Source organism: Kogia breviceps, chromosome 13 (assembly GCF_026419965.1).
Source record: "Kogia breviceps isolate mKogBre1 chromosome 13, mKogBre1 haplotype 1, whole genome shotgun sequence".
NCBI lineage: Eukaryota > Metazoa > Chordata > Mammalia > Artiodactyla > Physeteridae > Kogia > Kogia breviceps.
This window is the reverse complement of record NC_081322.1, coordinates 12,935,603-12,962,126: the sequence shown is the minus strand read 5'-3', so window position 1 is coordinate 12,962,126 and position 26,524 is coordinate 12,935,603. Positions and strand designations below refer to the sequence as shown.

General features: G+C 38.6%; 1 protein-coding gene across 2 annotated transcripts in view; it reads left to right on the top strand.

Moving 5' to 3' along the window:
- Positions 1-26,524, top strand: part of ADGRB3 (adhesion G protein-coupled receptor B3) — a 781,830-nt gene that overhangs the window by 101,563 nt on the left and 653,743 nt on the right. The window lies entirely within an intron of this gene.

Below are 26,524 nucleotides of genomic sequence, written 5' to 3'. Positions count from 1 at the left end.
TATTTATTTATTTATTTTTGGCTGCGTTGGGTCTTCGTTGCTGCGCGCGGGCTTTCTCTAGTTGTGGCGAGCGGGGGCTACTCTTCATTGTGGTGTGTGGGCTTCTCACTGCGGTGGCTTCTCTTGTTGCGGAGCATGGGCTCTAGGTGCACGGGCTTCAGTAGTTGTGGCTCGCGGGCTCTAGAGCGCAGACTCAGTAGTTGTGGCTCACAGGCTCAGTTGCTCCGCGGCATGTGGAATCTTCCTGGACCGGGGATCTAACCTGTGTCCCCTGCACTGGCAGGTGGATTCTTAACCACTGTGCCACCAGGGAAGCCCCGGGCTTTTAAATTATATGTAGCTTTCCTTGATGCATGAGTGTCCTTGTTTTCATTAGTCATGAGGCCGAGTTAGCTTTTGTTCCAGATGTTTATCTGCAGATTGAGGCAGTGCACTGCTTTGATGTGAATCACAGACCTGCAGAGTAACGTTCAGAAAGGAAGAAGAAAAATCTTAATTATTCACAGAGGCAGGGAAAAAAAAAACAAAAAACAAACTCCTTTAGGGAGAAAACAAGAAGGAATTAATGAGTTGTCTGGATTACAGCCAAGCAACGAGGAAATCAAATGTGTAGTTTGAGCAAGTTGAAGAAAGTATTATAAGAAAGAGTCACAAAAGATGTATAAGCCCTTCCTTCCAAGTCTGCTGAAGATGAAAGAGACTTGAAAATAAAAGTGACAATGAGACAGATACGTAAATGAATATTTGATCAATAATCTCATGGATAATCTTTTTCTCTCAGAAGAGTGTTTGCCCATAGATATCTTAATCCTCATGATACTGATTTACTATAGGTCAATTATATATTTTTTTCAAAAAGAAACATAACTCCACTAGGGTTTGACTTAAGTTATTTCTATTTGAGACTTTTACAAGGAATATGCATATCTTTGATGTAATAACATAAACTATATTATACTTTAATGCATAGCTTAAGCTGCATTTCAAGATGTCAAGATGAGTACAAACCAGTCACACAAAAAGAGCTAATGAAAAAAACAAAAGCCAAAAATTTCAACTGTGACATGAAAATATGATCAACAGTGCTGATTCTTTTATTTAAAAGCTTCAAGTTCAGAACTTAAATGTCTTTAAAAATGATATTCTTCAAATCTTTTGTACTTTCTAATAATATGATGTGTCACTGGTGGTCAGACTCATAATTTTTATACACTTTTTGGATTACTCAAGCTTTAGTCACAGGCATAGTTTATAGCATACACTGACATATGCTTAAATCGAATTATTTTCATTTATGGTAAAACTAATAATATAAGTTCAGTCATTTTTACAATGTAAAATTATATTTAATTTCAAGGATGAGAAAGAAATGAGATTTTTTTAGGTATTACTAATTTATACACATGTGGATCACATTATCACTATACAAAAATTGATCACTGTTTATAAAAATAATAGACTTGAATAAATTATAGTTATTAACAAGTTAAATATATATCTTCATTTATTGGCATATATACAGATATATATCTGTTCAGTGCTTTTGGGTTGTTTTCTAAGATTTTATTGTTCTTTAATAGAGTGAAAAAGCATGCAGTAATACCTTCATGGGTATATTTAGCTTATCTACTCATAAATGTATTTTTATAAATCAATTAACTTTAGTATTACTCCTTATAATAGTGAAATAATTCTTCATTACGTAATTAGTGATTTTAAAATGTAATTTACTAGTTTAAAAATTTCGTTCAATTTGTTTTAAACTATTTAAATATTGAATTATTTTTAAAGGAGCGTTATCTCTAGTTATAAAAGCTATAACAATTTGAAATTCAGGCATGAATGAAGAAGATATGAGCCCATGCTGTCCTATCACAGGACCATTGCTCAGACTGTGGTGTGGACCTGGAGAGATGGTGGGTGACAGGGAGACTGGGAAGAGGTCTGAGGAACTGGGGGACAGGAAGTCCAGGATGATTTACAGAGTGTTCCTCTGAGGGTGGACCGGAGTCGGATTGAAGTGCAGGAGATCTGTGCCGGGGGTGAAGGAAATGCAGACTCCACCCTCACTGTGTATCAGAGTCTTGGTAAAACCTGGGGCTGCTGCCATATTGGGATTCTCATGGTCTGTGGTGAGTCCTAGGCAAGGGTCTTATTTAAAAGATCCCATGTAGTTTTAAGGTGCTGTCATGGTTAAGGAAAATTATTCATGGTTTTCAAACTTTGGAGAGCATCAAAATCACCTGGAGGATTGTTAAAGCACAAGTGACTGGACCTCACTCCAGTGTTTCTGATTCAGGTAGGCTGGGGCAGGACAGAATTTATATTTCTGATACCATCTCAGAAATACATGAATTGCTGTCGGTCTGGGACCATACTCTGAGAACCACTGCTTACCATCTTCATGAGAATTTTAGTTTGAAGATGCAAGAGTGCTAATCAATAATTAGAGAAGGGACTTTCTCAAATTCTTCATGGAAGAAGTGATATCACAAATAGATATATAAACAGAAACTTGAAAATAAAGCGAGGTTCATAGAAATATTTCGTACTAGAAAATAGTTAAATAAAATTGTAGGGTGTGCGGAAGTTTCTCATATGACTTGAGAAGGATAGAACTATTAATGATGACATATATCAGAGGAATATAGAATACAGGTGGAAGGGAGTAAAGACATCTTCTCCTCTTCCCTCAGAGTGGCTTTGAACATTTGATTTTTGAACATTTCTTTTCCATTTTTCCTTTCTGAGCTCTGTGAACCTACAGGTTATCTTCTGTTGGGCTCTTACTACTTTTTCATAGGTAGGCATTCTCATTGAAAAATTAGCATCTTTCCCCTTTATCTTGACTGGAGATTATCCATGCTGGGGATACCTTTGGCAAAAGTAATACTTAGAGGTACTTGATTATCAAGAAGAATAAAGAAGCTAGTGATATGGAGTTCTAAGGTTTTTGAAAATTCAGAGGGCGAAAGATCAAAATGTTCTGGTGAGTGACGTGGAGTTCTGCCTGTTATCCTGAGGATGTGGTTTAAGTCTTGGGCATGTGCAGAAGGGCATGTGCATAAATATAAGAAGACACTGAAGTTGACATCATGAAACTTTGAACGAGCCATTCCATATGGATATTTAAAGGTATATCCAGGGTGATGGTAATGTAGAAGAAAAACATGAATTCTGTAAGAACATTCTGTAAGAAAGATGAGAAGTAGCCCAGATGCTGGAGGATGGTAATGAAAATGGGAACAGGTGGATATGAACAGGATATGAAGGACATTCAAGGGCAAGGAGGCTACCTGGCAGTCTAGCCAGGGGGCGTATTTGTCACCGACAAAAAACAAGGAGGAATGAGGAGGATGTTGGATTGGCTTTTAATGAAACATTTGGAAGAGTAGTCAACTATTTTATAGGAACATGGTATGGGAGGAGGAAGAGTCCAGGTTTTGGTTCAGATTAGGTCTGTTGGTCAGGCCACCCGAAAGGCCTCCTACTTCTTACCCTTTTGATAGAGTCTAACCTGGGCTTCTGGGAAATCCAGTACTTGAATGAGTAAAATGAAGTAGTAAAATACAGAGATCACACAAGGTCAGCAGTACCATGAAAATGACTAATACTGATGCAAAGGTTCAAGAAAAACTTCAAACATTGTGATCATTTTATCACTGCCCATGTCACTCTTAATTTACTATTCTTAGTTTCCCATTGCAAGTAAAAACTAAAAATAAAAAAAGAATAATAAATCTGTACATCTCCATCCTCATCTTGTTCAGCTCTGTCCCCTGTTCAGTGTAATGTCCTCAAGCCATCTGGGACTCAATTCAGGTACTAAAAATTCACCTTGATCTTTTCTGCCTCATGGTCTTTGCTGTTCTCTCTGCTTTGAATACTGTTGACTTCACCTCCTCCTGAACTTGGTGTATCTACTAGGGTCTCTGGTTATGAGCTCCATAACCATCTTTAATAACGCTCACCATACCTGGGACTATTTCCTCCATTTTTTTCCCTTCTAGCCTGCCATCTCCTGGAAACAATCTATTCTATCTGATTCACTGCTATTATGTGCCATATTTAGTACATACATAGCATGTGATAAAAAATGTTATTTGAAAGAATGAATAATCAAGTTCTAGAATCAAATTCTAGATTTAAGGTTATTAATTAAACTATAAAATATAGATAGCTGAATCTAAGACATGTGTGACATGAAAAAAAAAAAGGCTTACCCCAGTTTCTAAAAGCCTGTTTAGTGCTCAGAATATTTAACACATTTTTACTTTTCTATGATGGAGGACACAATGGTGAGTTGTTAACATCTAAGAATTAGACTGGATTACAATTATAGGCTGCGTAAATGTATATGATAGAGAAGAAAACAGGTGAACATAGTGTTACAAACTAAAGATAGAAATATATCTATTAATTTACTGGGTAGTTATTTGGAAAGTACTAAGGAGGTTATGATGATCAAACAGTATGATTGCCCATATTAAAATACATTGAAAATTAAAGTTTTGCCTAATTAAATTGATTACATATTTTGGAGCTTTTAAACATGCTTAGCTTTGGAATTATAACAAAATTAGGAGGGAAAAATTCCGTCTTCAAACTTATTCTCTGGAAAGGCTTCTAACCTGGATATTGCGGCTTATCCTATCACCATGCCTTGCTTGAAACAGTTATTCAGTGGAGGCTTAAGGCATTAGACTGGATTTAATTTATAGAGGAAAAAACCTAGATATTGCATAATCCCATATTAAGGGCAAACTCTGGAAACCTATTTTTTCCCATCTGTCTTAAAATAGATGAATGCTTCAGTTTTGGTGAAAGGTTTTGAGCAAAAAGATTTTACAATTTTTATAACAGCAGCTACTGAATTCTCCTTTTCTCCTAAAAATATTTTATTATAATTATTGGCTTTGAATTTTGCATTATGGGTGGAGAACGGTATGGCTTTATCAATGTTTTATGACAAAATGGAATTAATTAAATTTGAAATAATAATAAAAATAATGATTACAAGAGTGATTATTGTCATCAGAGTAACAGGAAATTGAAAAGAATTCTTAAAAAATTTACAATATAAATAATAATTATATTCATGGAATATCTCCATGAAAATAAAAAATATATTAAACTGTATTCATTTGAACTCCACTTATCTGCAAACAAACAACAAGGTTTGTTTTCCCACAGTTTGAGTGTCTCTACCAATTGGTCTTAAATGCAGGTATATTGTTGTTCTGTGTAAATGCTGATAGGGTTTAATTGAAGGGTCTAAGATAAAGACTTCTGGATGGATAAGTGACAGAGTGGGGTGGTGGGGAAGACTTGACAAGTCCCCAAAAGAAGACTGGGGACTTAGAGTCCTTTAGAGGACTCGTGAACTTTTGACTGAAGGAGAATGAAGATTTAGTTGTATGAAAATGAAAGGCTGGATATCAAATAATTTCTGTTGTTAAATTAATTCAACATCTTTGAATTTATTCTATATTATCCTACAGTCCTAAAGGAAGTAGGCAAACTTTTATAACAGTATATTTACTTTTGTTTTTAATTAAGAAAAGTAGTCCCCACACCCAGAGTCACTCACTGCTAATAGTTGCTATACGTTCTGTCATTCCATCTTTTTTTAAACATACTTGATTGAGTCATGTTTAGCATTTTAATGTCCCATACCTTTCAATAAGAATATTTCCCTTAATAAGACATAATGAGCATTCTCCTGTGTAACAGGAAATTCTGTATATGGTTACGAGATACTCTAGTCTGTGAACACATCATAATTTTTTTAACATAAAAATTTGATTTTTTCCAACGTTATAATGTGACAGTGAGTATTTTTATGCTTAAATCTTTATGTGAGCCTCAGGTTATTCATGTTTGTAACTGGAATTACTGTATTAGGAGTTATGAATGAAGTAGAAGGGTTGTATCAAATAATCTTCCTTCAGCCAGGAGCCAGCTTTCCACATCTTTCATAGCACTGAGTATTTTGTAACTTGTTATTTACTAGGAAAAATGATATCAATACTATTTTCATCTATTTCATTACTAGTGATGTTGCACATTTTCCCCATGTTTAAAAGTCACTTGTGTATTTTTTCATCAGAAAGAGAAAGTTAAAAAAACAATCCTATTTAAAATAGCATTAAAAAAATGCCTAGGAATAAACTTAACCAAGGAGGTGAAAGACGTATACACTGAAAACTATAAAATATTGATGAAGGAAATTGAAGATGATTCAAAGAAATGGAAAGATAACCCATACTCTTGTATTGGAAGAATTAATATTGTTAAAATGGCCATACTATCCAAAGCAATTTACAGATTTAATGTGATCTCTATCAAAATACCCATGACATTTTTCACAGATCTAGAACAAATAATACTAAAATTTGTAACCACAAAAGACCCAGAATTACCAAAGCAATCCTGAGAAAACAGAACAAAGCTGGAGGCATAACCCTCCTGGACTTCAGACAATACTACAAAGCTACAGTAATCAAAACAGTGTGGCACAAAAACAGACATATGGAGCAGTGGAACAGAACAGAGAGCCCAGAAATAAAGCCACACACCTATGGTCAATTAATCTATGACAAAGGAGGCAAGAATGTACAATATACAATATACAAGCCCAGAAATAAACCCCCACACCTATGGTCAATTAATCTTTGACAAAGGAGGCAAGAATATACATATGCACAAAAACAGGCATATGGAGCAATGGAACAGAATAGAGAGCCCAGAAATAAACCCACACACCTATGGTCAGTTAATCTTCGACAAAGGAGGCAAGAATATACAATGAAGAAAAGACAGTATCTTTAGCAAGTGGTGCTGGGAAAGCTGATCAGCTACTTGTAAATAAATGAAGTTAAAACACTCCCTCACACCATACACAGAAGCAAACTCGAAATGGCCTAGAGACCTAAATAGAAGGCATGATACCATGAAACTTTTAGCATTGAACATAGGCAAAACATTTTCAGACATACATTGTAGCAATACTTTCTTATCTCAGTCTCCCAAGGCAATAGAAATAAAACAAAAATAAACAAATGGGACCTAATCAAACTTAAAAGCGTTTGCACAGTAAACAAAATCATAAACAACATGAAAAGACAACCTGTGGACTGGGAGAAAATATTTTGCAAGCAATGGGATTGACAAGGGGTCCATATCCAAAATATGCAAACAGTTCATGCAACTCAATATCAAAAAACAACCCAATCAAAAAAGTGGCAGAAGACCTAAATAGACATTTTTTCAAAGAAGACATACAGATGGCCAACAGGCAAGTGAAAAGATGCTCAGCATCACTATTTGTTAGAGAAAAATCAAAACTGAGATATCACCTCATACTTGTCAGAATGGCCATCATCAAAAAGTCTACAAATAATAAATGCTGGAGAGGGTGCAGAGAAAAGGGAACCCTTCTATACTTTTGGTGGGAATGTAAATTGGTGCAGCCACTATTGAAAGCAGTATGAAGGTTCCTTAAAAAACTAAAAATAGAACTTCTATATGATCCAGCAATTCCACTCCTGGGTATATATCTGGAAAAAATGAAAACACTAATTCAAAGAGATACATGTACCCCAATGTTTATAGCAGCACTATTTACAATAGCCAAGACATGGAAACAACCTAGATGCCCAACAACAGATGATTGGTTCAAGAAGATGTGAGATATATATATATATATATATATAGAGAGAGAGAGAGAGAGAGAGAGAGAAATGTTATATGACATCACTTATATGTGGAATCTAAAAAATAATACAAATGAATCTATATACAAAACAGAAACAGACTCACAGACATAGAAAACAAACATATAGTTTCCAAAGGGGAAAGGGGAGGGGGAGGGTTAAATTAGAAGTATGGGATTAACAGATACACACCACTACATATAAAAAAAATAAGTAACAGGGATTTACTGTATAATACAAGGGATTATATTTAATATCTTGTAATAACCTATACTTGAAAATAGTCTGAAAAAAATTTACGTATAACTGAATCACTTTGCTGTTCAGCTGAAACTAACACAGTATTGTAAATCAACTATACCCCAGTTAAAAAATAAAGTTGAAAGGCACTTGTGTATTTTTCAGTTTTTTGTTATTATGTGTTATTAGTTTACTACTTTATAAATCTCCATTTAAAATATAAGGACATTGTTTCTAATAATAAGTCTTTTATCTCCTTAAGGCTGGCATCAGGATTTGAATTAGGTTATTCAGGCTCAAAAAATGCCAGTTTTTGCCACTTGCCCCATCTGCAGTCAGGATGTTATTATCAGGCACTGGATGGAAGGCAGGAGGTGGCAGGGCTGTAGAGATATAAGCTAGGAAACTGAGGCCAGGGAAACTGAGGGCCCTGAAATAAAAGGGGGTTTTCCTGGGGGTTCGCTGGGTGTTCTAGCAATCACCTCATTCTCAGTGGCCAGAAATCAGCTCAGCTTCCTATACAAGACTGATTCAAAGTAAAGCCAAAAAAGGTGAAACTGCAAGTCGCCAACAATAAATATTTATTGAAAGCTGCCTGTGAGCTAGGGGGGACTTTAGGGGCCAAGGATAGAGTAGTACAAATGTAGACAAGGAGTATCTGCCTATGGGAGTTCATATTTTAGTGGGGAGGGCTTACAGTAAATACATTCAATTATAAATATATAATCTGCCAAGTGGTTATAGTGTTATGGAGAAAAATAAAAGAGAAAAGGAGCAGCCTTGCTGGGAAGGGTGGAGTACAAGTTTTAATAAGAAAATGTTCTGTGAGCAAAGATCTGAAAGGAAGAAGGGGGTGAGTCATGCTGATACTTTGAGGTAAACGGTTATGAAATGACAAATGCAGAGACGTAAAACAAGAACATTGCTAGCGATTTGGAGGATAGTCTGGATGCCCTCTGTGGCTTGTATGACCGGAGTAGGGGAGGGAGTGGTCGCCGATGGAGTCTGAGTGATGGGGAGAGGCCAGGACTTGTATCATCTTGGAGATCCTCACAACGGGCCAGTGGGATGGAGAATCCTCACAGGATTTTGTGTAGAGGAGTCACGTGATCTGACAAAAGTTTTAAATGCATCATGTTGGGCCCTGAGCTGAGAACAGTTGGAGGACCACAGTGGAAGCAGGGAGACCCATTAGGAGGCTCTTCCCATGAGCCAGGACAGAACGTGACGACGGACTGAATGAGGGCGATAACTGTGGTGATAGGGAGAAGGTGGTGGAGATGGTGGGAAATTATTCGAGTCTGGCTATACTTAGAGGGAAGAGCCACCAGGGTTTCCTGGATGATGAGTATAGGACATGAAGGTAAGAGGGTCATCAGCTCAGCGAGGATGGCCCTGAGGATTTTGGTCTGAGCAGCTGTAAAAATGGAGCTGCTGTTTACCGAGATAAGGAAGCCCATGGAAGAAGCAAGTTTTGCAGGAAGATAACCAGTTTGGTTTAGGTCGTGATAAATCTGAGAAACATTTCACATTCAGTAGAGACCATTATATATACTAACCTGGAGTTTCACAGAGGTCCAAGTAGAGATAAAAATATGGAAGTCAAAAAAAAAAAAATGTAAGTCGTCGGTGGATGTTAAAAAAAATAAAATTTAAAACGAAATTTTATGATCTTAGCAAGAAAGTCACTCTAAATAGAGAAGAGGTGTGAGAACTATGACCTGACTCAATCCAACATTAATAGTTGGAGACATGAAGAGGGTACAACCAAGGAGACTGAGAGGTACTTGTCCAAAGATAGAAAACTAAGAGTGTAGTGTCCTGTACTCAAGTTGAGAAGGGGGAAGGGCTGTAATGTACATTGTGATTAATATCATTAACACTGCTATATGTTGTGTATGAACGTTTTTAAGAGAGTAAATTCTAAGAGATCTCATCACAAGGAGAAATATTATTTTTTTCTTTAGTTTTGTATTTTCATGAGATGGTGGGTGTTCACTGAACTTATTGGGATAATCATTTCATGATATATTTAAGTCAAATCATTATGCACTATACCTTAAATTTATAGTGTTGTATTTCAATTATATCTCAATAAAACTAGAAGAAAAAATACTAAAAAAATTACTTGAGCAGCATTAAACCCTCCATGGGTGCTATAGGTTCTGAGGAAATGGTGACGGACAAGACAGATAAATTAGTTTTTTATTTTTTAAAATTTTAATTTTAATTCTTTTTTTTTGGTACGCGGGCCTCTCACTCTTGTGGTCTCTCCTGTTGTGGAGCACTGGCTCCCGACGCGCAGGCTCAGCGGCCATGGCTTATGGACCCAGCCGCTCCGTGGCATGTGGGATCTTCCCGGGCACGAACCCATGTCCCCTGCATCGGCAGGTGTATTCTCAACCACTGCGCCACCAGGGAAGCCCAAGACAGATAAACTATTGACAATAAACACACTGTGTGACTCTGAGTGGGTGGGGGGAAGAGTAGAAAGAAAGGGGAATGGGTGTGAGGTAACATTGCACTTTCTGCTGTTGGTCAGTAAACTGACAGATCTCTGACTACTGACTTAGGAATATGGTGGTCAGTGATGACCACGCTAAGAGTTCTTCACTTCTGTGCAGTTTTACCAGACATAAATCTGCATAACCCAAGTGGATTAGGTTCAAGGGTGAATAGTAAGAGAGTGGTCAGAAGGAACAAATAAAGCAACTCCTTCTGGGAACTTTGGTGGGAAAGGGGCACAGAGCTGGATATTGGCACATTATGTGCAGTCAAGCAGGAGTTTTGTTGTGATTTGTTTTTTAAGGTGGGAAAATGTTCAGGATGCTTTAATATGCTGATGAGAATTATTCTGAGGAGAACAATTTGATGACATAAGGAACTGAGAGGATGAAAACTTGCCCTTAAATGGGTGAGAGGGGGATGGATCCTGGTGCACAATTCGGGGGGCGTTCTTCAGATGGGAGCCTGGAAGAGATGAAAGAACCAGAGTCTGTAGGTACAGATGCAGGTGGATGGTAGATACGTGGGTGAGAGTCCTTGGAAACTCTTTTCTGCTTGTTTATAATTTGTGATTATAAACTCAGCCGCCAGCGAGGATGGGAGGTGATGAAGGTCTAGAAAGAAAAAATATGTGGAATAGTTGGTCGGGAAAGTGAATTGTCCTTTCTTAACTCTGACTTATTTTTCAAAAATCATAGTACTAAATACATTCCACATGTTCACATATTCAAATTATAGGTTAATTATTAATAGATCTCACGCCATCTCTTGTTATTTGTGGAGAGTTTAAACTGTCAGTGGTCATTTTGTTTCATTATCTCATCTGATTGGTTTTAAGTAAAGTAAATCCCCTACCTATGAACCTTCAAGTTGTGAACTTTCAAAGATGTGAATGTGCATTCGCATGTTCAGTCACATAAGTTAGTTCACGTGTCTGGCGTACATTGTCTTGTGTGTGCATCCTCTACAAGTGGTTGTGCTTTTCTGTACTTAACTGTACAGTACTGTATAGAGTGCAGTAGTACAGTATTTTTATTTCAAGCCCAGGATGTCTGGAAGCAAGCGTAAAAGCACCAGTGATGGAGCTGGTACTGCTAAGAATTGCCAAGTGATAACGATGGAAACAAAAGTGAAAACAATTAAGAGAGTGGAGCGAGGCAGAAAGATGGTTGACGTCTCTCATTGTTATAACATGAATCGTTCCACCATAGGCGTGATTCTAAAGAACAAGGACAAGATCATGGAACTTGTGAAGTCTGCTGTGCCAACGATGTTGACAGAATATCGAAGAAGCGTGGAAAAGTGATGGAGGAGATGGAGAAACTTCTCAGTGTGCGGATGCAGGGTCACCATCAGCTCTGAGTCCCGCTCAGCCTAATGCTGATTCAAGAGAAAGCTAAGAGCCTTTATGAAGACTTGAAGAAGAAACATGGCAAAGAATCAGAGGGCACATCCTTTAATGCCATCCATGGCTAGTTTCATCCGTTGAAGGCTAGAGCCAAACTTCACAGCGTAAAAGTACATGGTGAGGCAGCAATTGCAGATACGGTAGCTGCCTGGGAATTTCCTGAAACGCTTCGAGAAATTACTGATGAAGGTGTGTATTTACCTGAGCAGGTTTTTAATGTGGATGAGACAGGACTGTACTGGAAGAGGATGCCAGACCGAAGTTACATCAGTAAGGAGGAAAAGTTGATGCCAGGCTATAAAGCAGCAAAGGACATGCTAACTCTGTTGTTTGGTGGCCATGCTTTCAAAGAAACGAAGCTGAAGCCTCTCTTAGTTTGTCATTCAGAGAACCCAAGAACCCTTAAAAACATAGCCAAAGGCTCTCTTCCTGTTGTGTGGAAGAGTAACCCCAAAGCCTGGGTTACACAGGCCATTTTCCAGGACTGGTTTTTCCACCACTTTATCCCAGAAGTAGAGAAATACTGCTTGGAGAAGGACGTCCCATTCAATATTCTTTTGCTGCTTGACAGTGCTCTGGACCACCCGCCATTCAAGGACGTCTGTCATCCCAACGTCAAAGTAACGCATCTGCCACCGAATACTACGTCACACATCCAACCTATGGACCGGGGAGTTATAGCGACTTCCAAGAACTATTATTTATGTCACACTTTTCATCCGGCAGTAGAGGCGATTGAGGAATCAGAAACCTTGCGACAATTTTGGAAGGACTGTAACATCTACAAGGCCGTGGAAAACATTGGCTTTGCTTGGTGTGAGGTTACAGCCATAACCATGAATGGAGGTTGGAAGAAACTTTGCCCACAGTTTGTTCATGATTTTCGTGGATTTGAGAAGGTGGATGAGGAGTCCAAAGAGGTCTTCAGCAACTTAGTGACCCTCAGCAAGAAGCTGGAGCTAGATCTGCAAGAGGACGACTTCATGGAACTCCTTGCTGTGCAACACCAGGAGCTTACTAATGAAGACCTGATGGAATTGGAGGCCCAGAGAAAGGACGAAGAGAGACAAGAGGAAGAAGTAACTGAAGAACCGAAGAGATTCCTGACGCAGGAAATGGCAAGGGGATTTTTTTTTATTTGAGGAGGCACTCTTAGTTTTTGAGGCACAGGACCCGAACCTAGAAAGGTACATGAAGGTTGCAGCAGCCGTTCAGAATGCAATCCAGTGCTACCGTGTCATCTTTGATAAGAAAAGAGCTACTACCGAGACATCACTGGATCATTTTTTCAAGAGGGTAGATAGAATTGAATTCAGTAGATAGAATTGAATTCAGCAAGGAAGCAGAGCCTGTGCCACCATCGTCAGGCGTGAATGAAAGTGCAGCTTGCCCTCCATCTCCTGTTGCTGACGATCCTTCAGCTCTACCATCTCCCCCCTCCTCTCCCCCTCCAGTCAGTAACTCTTCTTGCGTGTTCACTGGATGCCAGCCCCTGTGTGTCAGCTGTTGTGCTGTACTACTGTACTTTCCAAGGGACTGTACTGTAAGATTTAAAATGTTTATTTTTTGTTTGTTTTTATGTATTATTTGTTTGAAAAGCATTATGAACCTATTACAGTACAGTACTGTGTAGCCGATTGTGTTAGTTGGGTACCTAGGCTAACTTTGTTGGACTTACGAACAAATTGGACTTAGAAACACGCTCTCGGGATGGAACTCGTTTGTACGTAGGGGACTAACTGTAATTTTCTTTGCTTTTGTTCAACTTTCTGGACTACTGGTAGCAAAATTTTGTGGCTTGTTAAGGGAGACGCTGATTTAGCATTTTCGAGTGAACAACAATATTCATCAACACAGGTACAACCATGGGAGACTAATTCCAATTATTCAGAAGTAGGAGATCCTCACAAAGCTTGCTAGCATCTCCATTTTATCAGATATTGTACACTTGGGCACATATAATGGTTTCTGCTTCTACTGCTTTCTTCTGACCAATAAAAAATTCCTTTCAAAACAAATCTCAGCATATATTTTAGTCAGTGGGAGTCTGTACTACTTATAATCATATACAGTGTTGTATGTTTGGCAAGCTTTTCAAAGAGTTCTTGTTACAAAAATCCATAAAGTGTTAAGTGGAAAACAAATATCGACAACAAACAAAAAACATTCTTATGATAGATAAATAAAACACCTTGGGCTTCCCTGGTGGCGCAGTGGTTGAGAATCCGCCTGCCGATGCAGGAGACACGGGTTCGTGCCCTGGTCCGGGAAGATCCCACATGCCGCGGAGCAACTAAGCCCGTGAGCCATGGCCGCTAGGCCTGCGTGTCCGGAGCCTGTGCTCCGCAACGGGAGAGGCCACAACAGTGAGAGGCCCGCATACCGCAAAAAAAAAAAAAAAAAAAACACCTTAAAAAATCAACTTGTCTATGTTAATCCAAAACTCCTAATATATACACACTACTATATATATGAACTAGGTAACCATGGAGGACCTACTGTAGAGCATAGGGAACTCTACTCAATGTTTTGTACAATAATAACATAAGGGAAATGAATCTGAAAAAAATGGATATATATGTATGTATAACTGAATCACTTTGCTGTACACCTGAAACTAATACATTATAAATCAAGTATACTTCAATAAAAAAAATGTACAAACAAAAACAAAAAAAGAGAAAATATCTTTTGAAGAAAGATGATCCAAGGTAAACTAAAGGCAACCTAAAATATAATAATAAAATATATTAAAAAAATCAACTTGTATCATTAACCTCAGGTGGGAATATGGCAGAAGTGTAGGTTTAGAATTCGCTGCACTGTTTCAGAAACATTCAAATTGGCTAGTGAGAATGAACCATGGACTTTGTAGGAACCTTGGCCTTGTGTGGACCACAATGTCAGTGTTCATTTTTTTTTGTTTTGTTTTGTTTTTCTTTTGTGGTACACAGGCCTCTCACTGTTGTGGCCTGTCCTGTTGTGGAGCACAGGCTCCGGACGCGCAGGCTCAGCGGCCATGGCTCACGGGCCCAGGTGCTCCGCGGCATGTGGGATCTTCCCGGACCGGGGCTCGAACCCATGTCCCCTGCATCGGCAGGTGGACTCAACCACTGCGCCACCAGGGAAGCCCCAGTGTTCATTTTTACATGAGCTTTTGTTTTAAAAACATGTATGCAGTAGGTGCAGCATTATCCGTTCTTACTGTGTCAGTAAGACATAATATCTACTTGTATCCATACGTTTGGAAAACTAGCTTCAGTGTATTTGTAGAAGGACAGCAGTAATTTTTTAAAAATAAAATTTAAATTGGGACACACCTTGTGTTCCATTTGTCTTACACTCTTAACAAAGATTAAGTGAGTTTGTAGAAACTGAAGCATAGTTAGGGGAGTGTTGGTAGGCATCGTTCGTATGACCCAGCCCTGCCCCTATACTCTGTCATACAGACAGTGATCTGAAGGTTAGCTGAGGGAATTGAGGAGCTGAACTGAATTGTCACCAAAAATGAACTATTTTGGCTATTTTTATCTACATGATGCAGATTATGAAACCCGAGGTAGAGGAGATAAAGGAAACTTCCCAAGGTCACACAGCTAGCACGGTGTGGGGCTGGCATTTGACCACAAGCAGCCTGGCCTTACCCACCAGGTCATGTCACCTTTTCCATCCTACACAGAGAAGGGTGATCACAGGAAACTGGCTTCTCGAGGAGGGAGCATTGTGGATTTATGTTGTTAAATCCTTAGAGACTGAGTATATTTGCTTCTGATGAAATTTTCTTTAAAATATCTTTCCCGTCTTTTTTACATTCTTTTTCTTACACTATTTTAGCTAAGTGTGTAAATTCTCTCATCACCATTCACGTGTGACTATATTGCTTTGGAAAGAAGGGCAACCTGAAAAAGCTTATAAAGATTTTGAACAAATTTCTTTGTTGAAAGTTCAGTGAAAGGGCTGAATATGCATGTATCTTGTATGAAGAATTTCACCTAAAAATGAAGAAAATAACACAGAGACACTTTCTCTGAAATAAGAGCTACGAGTCAGTGACATCTTTCACTACTATTGCCTTGCAACTGACTTTTGGAGAAATCCTAGAAAATAAGTTGCTTTTTTTTTTTTTTTTCCCCAGTCTTATCACAAATCATTGCTAATGAGTAGCTTCTTCACGATGTAGAACAATTTCAAATTCAATGTACATTGTGGATTCTCCAGTGCTAATTAAGCACACTGTTTATATAGTATATCTCAACATAAATGTCTAAATGAAGATTCAAGCCTTTCCAGTGACAGGTGATGTACATTTAACAACGAATCTGACAGATTTCCTACTTCCTCTGGGACTTGACTCTGAGAGAGGAGAAGAGAAAATAAAAACACTGTCTATAACCTTCATTCTCAGAAATAAGGTTCATTGTTTGAAAATTGAGTTGGTATAATTGAAAGAGGATGGGAAAAGGGGAGCTGTTGTTCAATGGGTATAGAATTTCAGATCTGCAAGATGAAAAAGTTCTAGAGATATCTCACAACAATGTGAATATACTTAACACTACTGAACTGTACACTTAAAAACAGTTAAGATGGTAAATTTTGTGTTAAGTGTTTCTTAACTACAATAAAGAAACTCTGCTCAGTACTCTGTAATAACCAACCTAAATGGGAAAAGAATTTGAAAAAGAATAGATACATGTATATGTATAACTCAATCACTTTGCTGTACACCTGAAACTAACACAATATTGTTAATCAAGTCTACTCCAATATAAAATAAAAATTTTAAAAAAGACATCCTGGTTGCTTCCAAGTTTTGGTGATTATGAATAAAGCTGTTCTAAATATCAAAAAATAAATAAATAAAATATTTTTATAAACTTGAAAAAAAAGGAAAATTTAAAAATCAGTATGTATCCTTCCACAGGATTTTTGTGAATCACATACATATATGTCATTTATGTGTACATGTATAAATGTATGTATACATTTATATATATACATACACACATATATGTCTATATATACACTTATATATTATGTCTTATGCCTATATCTCTATATATATTTAGAAATTAATTTAGAACATACCTATAAATACAATATAAATGTATATACATATATAAAATATATATATACACACATATGTATAACTGGTTACTGTTTTCTCCCAAGCGAGAGCTTATTATTTCTTTTGTGCTGCAGCTGGCCTTTGGCACTTGGCAATATAACACAGCTCTCCTTTGTTTGTAAGGAAGATGATGTTGATTATAATGATGTCACAGTTTTTGACAGCATAACACTTGTCAGTCATTTTTCTATTGATGGGCATATTTATTGTAGAAAGTGCTGCAGTCAACAACTCTGTACAAATTTTCTTACAGATGCATTCCTATAAGGGGAATTCTCAATCACGGATATTTATATTTACGCTTTTGTTCTTTTTAAAATTGGTACTGCAAATTAACCTCCACAAAAGTGAGAATGTCTGATATAACCTTGCCACTATTGGGTAATATCAATTTAAATAGTTTATCTAGAGACATAACAGTGTTTGCTAATATCATTTTTAATGTACCATATGATTTGTATGTGTTTTCCTGATACCTCTTGTTCATATCCTTAGCCAGCTTCTGTCTTTTTATTATGATTGTCGCTATCTCCTTGTTAATTTACAGGAACCCATTCTGCAACTTTGTTTAGAAAGAATCTCACTCCAGAAATGCTTATAGTCTTTGTATAATCAACTAAATTGGAGTTTATTTAATAGGACGTGATACTAACCTGTGATTAGAATCCTACTTCTTGTGTCTAAATAAAGCTCATCCCACAGGGCCTTGTGACATGGATGTTGTCTCAGTGGCCTTTTAGCCCTCTCTTTCTTTGGTTGTGAAAATGTTCTCCTTTTTCACTCTTTCTAGTAGAGCATTTTAAAATTTATCCTTGGGCTTGCTTTCTTCTATTTTTTTCTTCTGTAGGTTTTTCTGGACTCTCCAAAAACATTCATTTGATTTCTTAAGTAATTTTTTGACTCTCTCTAATCCTTTTAAACTAACATGTTAATTTTATTTAATACTCTTTGAAGATAATTTGGTTTTCACATCCTCTAATATTTCACTCTATGCTTTGTTAGTCCCACAGTCCATTTGTTTTTCCCTGTGGATTGCTGAACTTGCTCTGTCATTGGGCTGTTGTGTCTTTTGCACAGAATCTATTGGTCATAAAAGCAGCATGGGGGACTTCCCTGGTGGCACAGTGGTTAAGAGTCCACCTGACAATGCAGGGGACATGGGTTCGATCCCTGGTCCGGGAAGATCCCACATGCTGCAGAGCGAGTAAGCCTGTGCGCCACAACTACTGAGCCTGCACTCTAGAACCCACGGGCCACAACTACTGAGCCCACGAGCCACAGCTACTGAAGCCTGCGTACCTAGAGCCTGTGCTCCACAATAAGAAAAGCCACCGCATGAGAAGCCCTCGCACCATTACAAAAAGTAGCCCCGCCCGCAGCAACTACAGAAAGCCCACGCACGGCAACGAAGACCCAACGCAGCCCAAAATGAATAAATAAATAAATTAAAAAAAAACAGAACAAAACGGGCTCAGGGTCAGCTCCTAGTTCCCATAAGTCACTACCTTGTTATGGCAGCGTGTACTAGGGTGGCTTACACAGGGCTCGGGTGGGCAGGGCCAGAGACAGGGAGGCCCATGGAAATAAGAACTTAAATTATCCAGTCACACGTAATGCATGAATTTATTTATGGATTAATATATATTTATATATCTGAAAAAATGCTTTTGGTGTAACATAGCCTACCTGAATGAAGAGTCTGGATATGTGGCCAGGAAAATAGGCTCCTGTGAACGTGAGCCTGTGTGTTGCTTCTCAGGGCAATGAATCATCCACACGCGTGGTGAGCAGCGAAAGTAGTGAAGTCACTCAAAGACAAACATTTCTGCAACGTTCATATTTGCGGCAGAGTTTGCAGTAATGGAGCAATTGATTAAGAACTCTTTTTTAAAGAAAGTCTGATGACATGCTTTTTAATCAATTAATACTTTTTATCCATTTGAACCTGTGCATTTTCAAGCACCAGAATGAATCTCCTAGAATCGACTCAGAAACTGATAACAACATTTCCATACACTTTAGCATAATTCATCTAAGTACTGTACATGGAACCATTTCAGCCAATTGCATTTGCACATTTGGCACTAGTCATAGAGTAGGGAAGAAGGCTGATAAGGAAGTGTGAAATGGAAGAATCTTTGAATAGTTCATGGGAGATTGTGAAACCTAGAAATCATCAGAATTATCTAGTTGAGAGTTTTTTTGGCAACAAAATGCCCACAGTGTTCATACTGTCACTTGGTAAAAATTGTCATTAGCAGTATTAGCATTTCACTGGCAATATTGCATGTAAATTAGCCTAGTATTGTAATGTTGAATAAAAGTGGTTTCAGATACCTACATCATGATTAAGTTTCACGTCCCTGTGAATCTGTCCAGTAACAGTGTCTGTCAGGAAAAAAAAAGTGTTACTAAATTTCATAAGTCACCATGGTTTAATCACAGAAATTACCTAGTCTAACTAACATTTTGCAGCAGTAATTGCTGCATGGTTGCAGGATATGTAAAAAATAATTCTGGCATTGTAAGTCAAGGATTGTGACTAAGGAAAAATGTCACAATAGTCAAACTTAGGGTAAAGCCTTTGGTACCTGGTGTGTAGCAGCATTTCTAAATATCTCTAAGGATATTGATAGACATATATGACTCCATAATAATACAAGCTCCTGAAGCACAGTCATTTTTCTTAAAAAAATGAAACTTTATCAAAATTGAGGAATTGACTATTTTAGTGTGCTGTATGTAATTCTTGGATAATTGGTAACCCACGTAAAACATCTCTATGGTAACCAGAATATTTGACTGAGTTTCCATTTTATGCCATAGTGGATAATTGAAAAAAAATTTACATTAAAATTTCAGCATCTGAATTATGAAACTGGGTTTATTGAAATTCACCAGTTAACGGTGCTGCCATAAACATCAGTATCCACATATTTTGTGATAAGAATAAAAAGTATTGCTCTAAAAGGAAGTAAGGAGTTTTAGAATACTTTATATTTAAGCTAATATTAAATCAAGGGTCCTTCATTAAGCACTGAGTCTTGTGATCACTGAATTGCTATAAAAGCTTTTATATGTTTCTGAACTATACAGTATTGAGTACACAGTTTCTGCCTATGTGAATGAGGGTAGCAAGAATGTGTGGAAGAGAGTCATTCAAAATAGGGCATATGTGTTATCTACTGCCACAAGAAGAGTGTTTTTGTATTTCCATTGTTTAGAGCCTATAAATAAATGAATGCATAGAGTATGTTAGCCTTTATTTTTCCATGTTATCAAATGCAGTTCCTCTGTGTATTTGCACTGAAGCAAATATGTATGAGCAAATAACTTGTCAATTAATCATTTTTTTTGGATGTGGAACAGTTTTTAAAGTCTTTATTGAATTTGTTACAATGTTACTTCTGTTTTATGTTTTGTTGTTTTTGGCTGCAAGGCATGTGGGATCTTAGCTCCCCGACCAGGGATTGAACCCGCACCCCGTGCATTGGAAGGTGAAGTCTTAACCACTGGACTGCCAGGGAAGTCCCGTCAATTAATCTTTAATTTTATCTTTGCTTAAACTTTGTCCATGATGATTCTTTTCTTTCTGGCATTTAACAAGTTTCTTTATTCTGAGACACTTCCATTCACCTCTGCCTTACTTTTAACAACCTGTTTTGCTGTTTTGTTTGGACCCATATTTAGAGAACTCTTGGAGTGTACTTGTCTTGAAATATTTATAATGGATAATATGCAGATTTTGCAATCGGAGCGCTGTATGATATCTGTAACTAAATGAAGATAATGATTCATTCAATGTTTCTTTCTACATACTTTCTTACCTATCATTGACCAGGTGAGAGACTAGGGGTGTAGGAGCCGGCTGAGGGGAGGTACGGGTTGGTGGAAGATGTGTGTAACATAAGCCAGAAAAGTGTACAGTTTTAAAGCAATTAATTGCACGTTGCAGCCTTCAGCCTTTAATGCCCAAACTGCCATTTTCTAACCTGCAGCAGGCCTGGCTGCAGGAAGCCTGTCCTTTCTTTACCAGGCTCCTGTTCTCATGTGTTTCTGAGAGTCGGAACTCCTCCCTTTCTCACGCGTCTGCCCTGGGTTGACTGCGATCTTGATCTTACCCACTCTTGCTGTCTTCTGCACCCCATGTGCAGCATCCCTCTCCCAGGATGGCTGTTCCGCTCCTGGACAGCTGTTCCACCAAGCCTGTCACTCAGAGCATAGCTGGGTCCAAGCTCTGCTCACGGTATTTACAGAAAATGCCAGATGGGCAAGAATGACTCCAACTCCGTGCTAGATATAACTGCTCTCAGGCTGCACAGGACAAGACTTGGTCCCTCGCTGGGCACTCACTGCTTTGTCTTCTTCTGTGTTTCGGAGGCCAGTTCACCTCCCCTCCTTTACCAGCTCACCCCCAAACGGTTTGTGCCCACCTACTCCCCTCTCCGCAGCACTGCCTTTCATCTGCTAAGGCTCAGCAGAGTTTCGAAAACAAGTCTCCACCCGCCCCCCCCCACCCCCCCGCACTTTGCCCACTCACAACTCAGCTTTCAAGTTAAATAAAATAAAATGATAAAACGGCAGACATGTAAATTCATGGAGAAAGGAAGAAACCTGTTTAAAATATATTATTATGCAAAATGCTTGTCTCCTAGGTATTATAACACATTTACATAACCAAAAGGCTTATTAAAATTTCCCCCGTATTAAGGAAGCATTTTGCACTCAAATAATTTAAAATGCAACTCGCAGAGAACTAAGAAAAGCTGATGGTTTAAAAAGAAAAATACAGACATAGCCTGTCCTCACTCCTCCATCTGTTTGTAGCCATTGTCAAAATTGGAGTCCATTCACTGCTAGAAAATTCTGTTTCATATGCAGAGAGAAGATAAATGGAAGAAGACATATTGCAATTATTTTACTATTAAGTATATATTATATTTTATGATTAAGTATTAAGTATATACTAAGTATATTAAGTATATATTATTAAGTATATGTATAAGTATATATTTATTGAGTACAAACTTTGTGTGTGACACCACTGTAAATCCTCTGTCTGTATAACATACAGGCCCTTAAGGATGTGAGGTAGTGATATGAATAATTGGGTACTAATTATGTATTTCCTCTAATTCTGTGTTAATTCAATTACATTAGCTGACAATTCATCTCACATCAACCCATGCCGAATACTGTAGAAAATACAAGGACATTTATAGCACAGGTTCTAGCTTTTAGGAACCTATGATGTAATTGGTTAAAAATGTGTGTGTGAAAAGTTGACGTGATTTGTAAGTGATATATAAGCAAATTGCAAGATAACGCAGTATAAATATTAAAAGAAATTAAAGTTGGGATAGGGAATTTGCTAGCTTACTAAAGAAGTATAAGAATTGGCTTAGCTCAAAAAAGGTAATGGCTTTTCAGTTACAGTAGAATATTCCTGAAATATGAAGGTATCCTTGAACAAGTCTCAGAATATAGAGATTAAACAAAGAGAGGTATGTGAAACGAGAAGATGGGTCCGGTTGATGGGGACTCATGGGAGTCACACTGAGCTTCTGGGGTAACATTCAAGAGGCAGCATTGACATTCTTGCCCCAGAGAATCAGGCACATACAGTACATGTGTGATTAACTGGTTTCGATTGATAAAGTCATATTTTAATGAGTAAATCTGGTACAGACCTGCACAATATTTTAGTGATGGGAGAAATAGGAAGTAAGTTAACATAAAAGATTCAGGCAGGCCTTGGGCCATAAGAAAATGCAGTTAACTTTGAAAATCATTGAGAAGCTGCTGATGAGAAGTGAAGGACTGTGTTGTTTTCACAGAGATGGTGTTGGAAGAGGTACATGTAGAAGGTGTTAACAGCCTGAGGCTGAAGAGATGACAACACATCCTCAGCATTTTCATCAAGAATAAGGAGAGTTACTATGGAAAAGGCACCACCCTAGAAGATAAGGATAGAGTGTGGTATTAATGCTCCATCCAGGATTTACGAGGAGAACAGAATTCATACACAAAAAATATCAGTGACAACGTAAGGCTTCACCTGCCAGGAAAATGTCAAAATTGGGCATGTGTTCAACAAAGGAGATTGGTTAGAAAGCTCTTTGGACAGAATGGGACTTGAGCTGAGCCTTTCAGGAAGAGTAGGGAAAAAAATGGAAAAAAGGCATGAGAGGAAATCAGTTGAGTCTTCCCAGTGTCTGCAGGTTCAGTGATGGGCGTCAGATCAGCAAGGTAGGCAAAGAGAGTAATTTGGAACTCATCTTTCCTTTCTGGCAAAGGATGCCCCTGGAAAGATTTTTTAATATAAGGCTGCTGCGAAAACATTTGTTAGGGGTAGTTATGAATAAGGATGCATTATTTGATCTGAGGGTAGAAGTGACGCCTAGCAGAGCTGCTTAATTATAATAGTCCAGGTAAAGTCCACCACAGTGAGGGGAGAATACAGTAGGGCCTGGGTTGTACATCCACAGATATGGAGGGCTGACTGTACTACTTCCTTTTGTATAAGGAACTTGGACATCCACAGATTGTGGTATCCGTGAAAGGTCTTGGAACCAATTCTTCAGAGATACTGAGGGCCAACTGTAATGGAAAAACAAAGAACAGGACCGATTAAGAAACATTGTAAAAAATAATCTCAGTAACTGACTGAGAGTAGGAAAGTGAATGTAAAGAAAAGTCATTTTTCCTAACTTGGTGTGTTTTTAAGATGATATGTCATTTACAGAAGTAAAGCAGCCTGGCGCTGATCAGAGGGGCTGGTGTATCCCTAAGACAACTTGAAAAATTTGGTTTGAGATTTGGAAGAGTACCAAGTTGGAAATTTTGGCTAGACTGTCAGATGCAATTTTTAAAAACACAAGGTCATTTTAAAATGAGATTTAGAAATTAAATCACTTTAAATAGAAGGACTTTAGTATCCAGAGAAGGTATATTATTTGAGGTAACAGCTGAAAATATAAAATGAATATAAATCCAGAGGAGGTGTGAGTTCTGTAAAAGAGCAAGTCCCTGGGGGGAAAGCTTAGTGTCACACTGTGGTTTGGGTGACTTAGGAAGCAAGCTTTACTTTTCTCTGGAAGTCAGAGATTAAAACTAAGGATAAAACATTTACAAACTGCTGTCAAGTGCACTGCATATTTGATCTTCATGTCAGTCATGAGTGAGGCAGAAGGGACAGTGTTATCCCCATGTTGGATTAGGAAAGGCAGGCATTTGTTCATCTTTCCTGCCAGCCCACTGGTTAGAGGAAGAGAATCTTAAAGACCAAGAAGTCGCGGTGGGGGCAGGGAGTCTGGATAAGAGTGATGTTGGAGGGCAGCTCAGAACTGAGAAGGTAGGAGTGAGGGCTTCCTCTCCTGTTCCCTCTCATGGCAGGCTATGCACATGTCTGCTCTACCATCCCCGGTGCTGCATCCGTGCTGGGGGACTCACCAAGCATGCACTGTGTTTCATTTGTCTTCTCTTCGTGGCACTTAACATCGTACCAGATAGGTGGCCCCCAATTTTTTATTGAATGCACACTATTGTTACCAAGGCCAAGCCTGTACTGCTCGCTGTACGACAGGCCAGTAAATCAAGAGACAAGTTGTTGGGGCAAAGAATAGCAACTTTATTTGGAAACCAGCAGACTGAGAAGATGGTGGACTAATGTCCCAAAGAACCACCTTGGGGTTTAGGATGGGGTTTGGATGCTAGTTTCTTTTATAGAACAAAGAGGGGGGAAGTGAAGAGGCAAAGTAAAATAAGGCAGTAAGTTGTTGCAAATATCCCCTGGTTTCCACCAGACTCTGGAGGGGATGTGTTAATTTCTTCTTTCCTGTAGCCATTCACAGGTGGGCCTGGTCAGGATGTTTCCTGTGAGGTAAACAAAGGTATTTTAGCTTAATACTCATTGCATGGGAGGCAGGTTTCCTAGAGGTGGGCAATTATGTATACTTTATGTTATGGGCAGCCCCCCTTTAGTGATTAACTTGTAACAAAAGCAATAGAACACAAATGTTAAAATAAAAGGAAGGGACCCAATATGGAGCCAGATTTGTTCTTCCCTATTACAATTTCTGCAAAGGGAATCGAGGTATGAGAAGTGTATAGAATAGAAAATATGGGTCCTGAGCTCCAGTAACTCATAAAGAAATCTAGATGCGACTCTCGTTTAAGAGAGAGCTTACCTGTGCAATGTTACGTGTTGTGTGTGCAGCGTGAGGAGGGCAATTTGACAAACCACCACTTGGGAAGTTGCAGACGTGATCGTGGACACACTCACTGAGGGCGCAGAGGGCTGAGGAGCTGAGTAATGTTCCTGAGGGAAGGGCTGGGGGCAGGGGAGAGAGACGTGTGCTGACATCACGAACAAGGACCGCCAGTCAAACAGATGAGGCACTGAAGGTGCCAGAGGACACAGGACAAGTTGATGTGACAGCGTTAAAGGGAGAGTCCCTAGACAGAACAAGGGCTGTGCATGTCAGCAGGATTCTGTGTGCGGTGTGACTGCCCTTGTCTGTGGTGGAACCAGCCCTGTGAGCTCCTTTGCAACTGGCACAAAGGAGTGGGTGCAGAGCCACTTTGCAGGCACCAGTGAGAGTGGAACTGAGGGTCCTGAAATGGAAGTGGGGGTCCTGAGTGGAACTGAGGGCCATGTGAGTGAACAGCAGGGTCAAGCACATTGTGAGGGTGGAGGGTGAGCTTTCCTCAGGTTATTTGTTGATACAGTTATGTTTAAAGATGTACAAACAAACATGGCTACCAAAGGGAAAGAAGGGGGCCAGAAGGGATAAATTAGGAGTTTGGCATTAACATATACACACTACTATATATAAAATAGATAACCAACAAGGACCTACTGTATAGCAGAGGGAACTATACTCAATGTTTTGTAATTACCCATAAGGGAAAAGAATCTGAAAAAGAATATATCTATGTATATATACGTATATACGTATACACACACACACTTGTGTGTGTGTATATATATATAAAACTGCATGACTTTGCTGTACACCTAAAACTAACACCAATTGTAAATCAACTATACTTCAATAAAATAAAATAAATTAAAAAGTAAATAACTGCATATTATGAAAAAAAGATATAAAGGAAAGAGAGCAAGACAATTAAGACAGCAGATATGCTGCCTTTGATGAGGTTGCCTGAAAAACCACCTGGGGAGGGAGGTGTGGGTAGCTTGGGCCCCACTCAGCAGGATGGGGTAGCTTTAAGTTTTGACCTTGGAGAGAAGGATGAGAGACATTAGGGTCACTGATTGAAGCGGAGGGCACTCTAGGCGTGAGCTCATGATAGATGCAATGGTCTGTCTGGTCTTTCTTGGAGAATTAGATGGTAAGGTCACCTACCCACGATGGGGCTGACTCAGACCTGAAGGAAGAAAGAAAGGTCAGTAGGGAGCCCTGTGGGAGGGGATCAGTGGAAGATACCTAAAGATGGTGAGAGTTTGAAGGGAACAGAGATCAGCCCAGGGAAAACTGAGCACTCAGGATTTGAAGGAAGGAGGAA